A 7,021-nucleotide genomic window follows, 5' to 3' on the forward strand; every position below is an offset into this window, starting at 1 on the left:
AGTTTTCAGTGTTTGATGAGTTGTACTGTACGATGCGCTGTGTACGCTGTTTATTTCTCATGCTTTATTGTGCCTTGTGGGAAATTGCTTTATTGTGCTCTATTAATATTGTTTCTATTTTACAGTCGTCATATTTCTCTACTCTCAACTTTGTATTGCAGGGTGGGACAGAGGCTTGTGTATACAGTGAGGGGAGACAATGCGTGAGAGGTGACTCCTGATAGGAAGAGTGTGAATGCCCTACCCAACCACAGGCAGGAGGCTCATGTCAGCCATCAAAGCAAAAAACAATTAGACACAAGGAAGCAATGGAAGTGATATGACACGCAGTGAAGAATCACTATTCCAAGATGGTGGAAGATAAAGACAAAATGGTGAAAGGAAGTGAGAGTAAAACACTTCATGCTCTTGGAAACGTGGAAGGGTAAAATAGGAAAGAGGGAAAATGGGTGCCTAGCCACATCTTGTGAAAGCCCAATAGTTAATGGCCCTGGTATGGTTGTTGGAACCATTTGTGCCTGTGTGTGGCTTTTGGATCTTCTGTTCTTGGCTCTCTAGGTAGCTCTGCCCCAATCTTCTTGGTCTGTCCCCTCTCCCGCACTCCCATTGTGATTCTAGTCACACACACTCCTCTGGGTGTCCTTGCATACGTCTGCTTGCAAATAGCTGTCAGGATTCCCCGAAACTCTTCCGCTGCTTGACTGCGCATCGGGACCCTCACTACTTGTCTGTCTCTTTCCCGGTACTTCTACTCCTCATGGCTAGGTCACATTTGGTTGTGGTCTCTGCGATAGTGCCTATGTTCCGCAAATCTCTGCCACAACTACTGTCCTCTTCTTTCGCTTCATTACACTTGCCTGTTGGTCGGTCCTCTTCTACTGTTTCGTGTATGCTTGTAGTGCAAAGTGAAGTCTCCCCAACCCGATTTACACACGTGTTGGGTTTTGCCCGGATCTGTCAGGTTTTTTACCCCAAATACCTTGGCATTCACACCCCTACTGCCAACTGAGTCCTGTGGCATCAAGTGGGGTTTGACGCTCTGACAGGTCATACCGGGTAAGGCTGGGACATCAGGGGAGAAGCACTGCTTATTAGGAGAAGGGCAAGAGCTAAGGTTGCTCAATACTGAAGTTACTCTGTTAGTCTTGTTCTATAGGTGATCGCTCCAGTAACAGTGACTTAAGTGGCAACTATGGTGTTTGCTCTTTTTCCCTGTGTCCTGAACCTCGGGATGGGCCTACTATTAGAGAGCGCCCCACTCGGCCCCAGGCAGGGAATAGAGTGGAGCTGGCAAAGAGGTTCCCTGGAAAGTTATTTACAGCCAATCCAGACCAGACAGTGCAGACTCTTTTCGAGTCACTAAGCAGGGTCTGGATCCTTAGGGGTGCACAACCTAACAAAGGGTAATCATCACCTAGACTGCGGCTCGGGGAAAGATAAAGCTAGAGACTGAAACTCCTCTTTGCAGCAGAAAAGTAGTCTCATAACAAGTTGGGTGTGATTGGTAAAAATAGGCAGGAATACCATTTCTGCCTGTTTTACCACACCTTCTAACTAAGAGTTTTGAAACGCTTAGCAAAAATAAGCCTGCTTGTGAGTGGAGGTCTGACCTCCACTCTCTATATTGACAATGGTGCTGGAGGTACTACCGCATGCATTAACAGAGACCTTGCCCGATGAAGTCCTAAAACTGATGACCTGGCCCGCAAATTACCATTACCATTGAGGGTAACCACCAAACTTGTATTGAAGCCCTTAATGCAGATTTCTTATCAAATTAACTATTAGTGAACTTAGTTTTAGACGTATGCTTGCTATTGGTCGGTCTGTGGCCTCAATTGCTTGGGTACATAATATCGCATTTCCTTTACTCTGTACAAATGGCATCAGTGTGTGGGCTTGAGCGTGTAAACCACCTTTAAAAAACTCAGAACACCGCTGCATGTAACTTGTTTGGGGATACTTTCCAACTCAGATTCTAGCATATCACACGAACATGACAATGTACAATTTCCATAGACACAGATAAGAGATACACATAATTAGGTGCATGCGCAACACGCAGCAGATCACAACCGCACAGATATTTTCTGCCTACAGCCTGTTGCTAAAATTCCTGGTCCACCTTATGACTGTCTCTTAATGCTGTGGTTACTCTGTGGTTATGGATGCAATGCATGCTGTGTTTCAGACACCAGAGCATGGTCCACTGGCAACTCAGCTGTGACATAGTCACGTGATTGCAAACGACGGCATGACGGGGGCGTACGTGTAATGAGAGGTAATAAATAAGGGCGAAAGCCCGCCACACATTGGGCCTCATTACGAGGTGGGCCGTAAGGGATTACCGGAACCGGTAAGGGCACCGGTGCCGGTAATCCCTTACCACCCTACTACGAGATCCCTTTGCGGGTCCTCCCTTAACGCCTGGTTTTTCCAGGCGTTAAGGACGAGACCCGCAAAGGGACTCTGGAGCTAATAACGGTACCACAAATTGCGATACCGTTATTACGCCTTCCCCATTCCATTGAGCCCTATGGGGGCTCAAATGGGAATGGGGAAGGGCCCTGGGGAATTACCGGTCCCGCCAACCTTGGAATGGGCCGGTAATAGCTCCATTCACCAGGGCGGAGTCGGTAAGGTTTTGGAGGCAGCCATGGTGCTAATTGCGCCATGGTTACCTCCAACCTCGTAATGAAGCCCATTGTGTCCCAGTCACTAACACAGTGTGTGTGTGCGTTATTGACGTGGGGCCTGGTAACACCTAGGCCCCCTTTAATACATCACACCAGCTAGGAGCAAAAATAAACTGCCAAGTGGTGACTTAGTCGTCCAAGGTCACACCAGTGGCAGGTTAGCGCCTCGCAAATAACATAATATAGTGCTTGCCAGTCTTTAATTCAAAGATACATATGCATGGAAGCACACAGACACAGATCACCTAAGCCCATGGCTGCAGCTGGGGGTGGGGCTTTGGCTGTGTTGGGTCTTGGCAGGGGGTGTGGCTGCGGTTAACGTTGTGGGTATGAAGGGAAGGGCTGCTATGAGTAGATATTAGAGGCAGAGCTGAATTTTGAAATGGAGATGTACATTTTGCTTCCTTATGCAAATAACAAGGGGGGTCCTGGGAGACTCTCTGCCAGACATGAGTCCTGGATACAAGAGTCTTACCCAGAGTCTTTAGCTCACCATCTTTCACAGAGGAGAAATATCCTAAACATATCAGTCTTTGTCCTGCCCTGGGGCAGTCCAGCACTGAAATGCTAGGCAATTCTCCTCTGAACAAGAGTACCAACAGCAACCCCAGACACGTGTTTCGGTCTGGTTGAACCTCATCAGTAGGGTGTAGCTGTGCCTCTCTAAGAATAGTGAGAAAGGGGTCCACATCTGGATTCCCCTAGTAACTGAGGGTGAGAACCAAAGTTACTTGAAATATGCAAATAACAAGGGGGGTCCTGGGAGACTCTCTGCCAGACATGAGTCATGGTTACAAGAGCCTTACTCATAGTCTTTAGCTCAGTAGCTTTCACAGAGGAGAAATATCCTAAACATTTCAATCAGTCTTTGTCCTGCCCTGGGGCAGTCCAGCACCGAAATGCTAGGCAATTCTCATCTGAACAAGAGTACTAACAGCAACCCCAGACACGTGTTTCGGTTTGGTTGAACCTCATCAGTAGGGTGTAGCTGTGCCTCTCTAAGAATAGTGAGCAAGGGGTCCACGTCTGGACTCCCCTGGTAACTGAGGGTGAGACCCAAAGTTACTTGAAATATGCAAATAACAAGGGGGGTCCTGGGAGACTCTCTGCCAGACATGAGTCCTGGTTACAAGAGCCTTACCCAGAGTCTTTAGCTCACTATCTTTCACAGAGGAGAAATATCCTAAACATATCAGTCTTTGTCCTGCCCTGGGGCAGTCCAGCACTGAAATGCTAGGCAATTCTCCTCTGAACAAGAGTACTAACAGCATCCCCAGACACGTGTTTCGGTCTGGTTGAACCTCATCAGTAGGGTGTAGCTGTGCCTCTCTAAGAATAGTGAGCAAGGGGTCCACGTCTGGATTCCCCTAGTAACTGAGGGTGAGACCCTAAATTACTTGAAATATTCAAATAACAAGGGGGGGTCTTGGGAGACTCTCTGCCAGACATGAGTCCTGGTTACAAGAGCCTTACCCAGAGTCTTTAGCTCACTTTACTCACAGAGGAGAAATATCCTAGACATATCAGTCTTTGTCCTGCCCTGGGGCAGTCCAGCACCGAAATGCTAGGCAATTCTCCTCTGAACAAGAGTACTAACAGCAACCACAGACACGTGTTTCGGTCTGGTTGAACCTCATCAGTAGGGTGTAGCTGTGCCTCTCTAAGAATAGTGAGCAAGGGGTCCACGTCTGGATTCCCCTAGTAACTGAGGGTGAGACCCAAAGTTACTTGAAATATGCAAATAACAAGGGGGGCCCTGGGAGACTCTCTGCCAGACATGAGTCTTGGTTACAAGAGCCTTACCCAGAGTCTTTAGCTCACTATCTTTCACAGAGGAGAAACCAGAACCCCCCTCATTAAATTGCATATTTAAGTAACTTTAGGTCTCACCCTAAATTACTAGGGGAATCCAGACGTGGACCCCTTGCGCACTATTCTTAGAGAGGCACAGCTCCACCCTACTGATGAGGTCCAACCAGACTGAAACACGTGTCTGGAGTTGCTGTTGGTACTCTTGTTCAGAGGAGAATTGCCTAGCATTTTGGTGCTGGACTGCCCCTGGGCAGGACAAAGACTGATATGTTTGGGATATGTCTTCTCTGTGAAAGATAGTGAGCTAAAGACTCTGGGTAAGTCTTTCATAACCAGGACTAATGTCTGGCAGAGGGACTCCCAGGACCTCCCTCGTTAATTTGCATATTTAAGTAACTTTAGGTCTCACCCTAAGTTACTAGGGGAATCCAGACGTGGACCACTTGCTCACTATTCTTAGAGAGACACAGCTCCACCCTACTGATGAGGTCCAACCAGACTGAACCATGTGTCTGGGGATGCTGTTGGTACTCTTGCTCAGAGGAGAATTGCCTAGCATTTCGGTGCTGGACTGCCCCTGGGCAGGACAAAGACTGATATATTTGGGATATTTCTTGTCTGTTAAAGATAGTGAGCTAAAGACTCTGGGTAAGTCTCTCATAACCAGGACTAATGTCTGGCAGAGGGACTCCCGGGACCTCCCTCGTTAATTTGCATATTTAAGTAACTTTAGGTCTCACCCTAAGTTACTAGGGGAATCTAGACGTGGACCCCTTGCTCGCTATTCTTAGAGAGGCACAGCTCCACCCTACTGATGAGGTCCAACCAGAGTGAAACACATGTCTGGGGTTGCTGTTGGTACTCTTGTTCATAGGAGAATTGCCTAGCATTTCGGTGCTGGACTGCCCCTGGGCAGGACAAAGACTGATATGTTTGGGATATTTCTTCTCTGTGAAAGATAGTGAGCTAAAGACTCTGGGTAAGTCTCTCATAACCAGGACTAATGTCTGGCAGAGGGACTCCCAGGACCTCCCTCGTTAATTTGCATATTTAAGTAACTTTAGGTCTCACCCTAAGTTACTAGGGGAATACAGACGTGGACCCCTTGCTCACTATTCTTAGAGAGGCATAGCTCCACCCTACTGATGAGGTCCAACCAGACTGAAACACGTGCCTGGGGTTGCTGTTGGTATTCTTGTTCAGGGGAGAATTGCCTAGCGTTTCGGTGCTGGACTGCCCCAGGGCAGGACAACAACTGATATGTTTGGGATATTTCTTCTCTGTGAAAGATTGTGAGCTAAAGACTCTGGGTAAGTCTCTCATGACCAGGACTAATGTCTGGCGGAGGGACTCCCAGAACCACCTCATTAATTTGCATATTTAAGTAACTTTAGGTTGCGCCCTAAATTACTAGGGGAATCCAGATGTGGACCCCTTGCTCACTATTCATAGAGAGGCACAGCTCCACCCTACTGATGAGGTCCAACCAGACTGAAACACATGTCTGGGGTTGCTGTTGGTACTCTTGTTCAGAGGAGAATTGCTTAGCATTTTGGTGCTGGACTTCCCCTGTGCAGGACAAAGTCTGATATGTTTGGGATATTTCTTCTCTGTGAAAGATAGTGAGATAAAGACTCTGGGTAAATCTCTCATAACCAGGACTAATGTCTGGCAGAGGGACTCCCAGGACCCCCCTCGTTTTGCTTCCTTAGCCACACTTATGTAAAAGCAGTGGTGTAGGGACCAGAGAGATGGACGAAGGCCAAGTAAGGGCATCGTCGGCGACCTCAGATTTGAAAAAAGGATGGCAAACACAGAAAGCAGGGCAAGATAGGATCTGCAAACAATGTGACACCGGGTGCAAGTACTCTTACGCTGCCCAAAACGCAGCAGTGTCCCTAGCAACCGTCTTCACCATCAGAAACGTAAGGAATCACACGTAAAATAGTCTGCCACTTCACAAGTGAATCTGCCAAGCATTGTGAACACTTGTAAATCCACTAGTCATGCCAAAGGAGCATTATTGCACTGAATATAAAGCAGACTTCAGAGTGAAGCATGTGGCGTGCATCGAGAAAAAGAGAGAGCGAGAGACAGGTTACATTGAACAGAGAACGAGAATACATGATTGGAGAAAGAGAGGTTGCAGAAGACAGAGATCAGAGAGAAAGAGAAAGGGTATATTGTTGTGTGGACAAAAATGGCTGCGAAAATCTGTAAGCAGAGTGCTTCTATGTTGAAGTAACAGTGAAAATCGCAGTGTTTCATGCATATACATAGGCGCATCAGAACATTGTCCATGGATTGTCCTTTCTCTTGTCTCATAGTGTGAAATATGTGACTCTCATAGTCCACGTTGGTGTGCGGTGTAAAGTAAGTACACATTGCATCCCGCATCCCTTCAAATGTTGCCCTGTCATTATTCAGTAATTCTTCCAGGATGTCCCTTAATGCGGGGCCTACGGCTAGTGACAACATGGTTTTCATTTTTTTGTCATCCAGCAACTGCCTAT

The sequence above is a fragment of the Ambystoma mexicanum genome, chromosome 13 (genome assembly GCF_040938575.1).
Source record: "Ambystoma mexicanum isolate Mex_15411 chromosome 13, UKY_AmexF1_1, whole genome shotgun sequence".
Lineage (NCBI taxonomy): Eukaryota > Metazoa > Chordata > Amphibia > Caudata > Ambystomatidae > Ambystoma > Ambystoma mexicanum.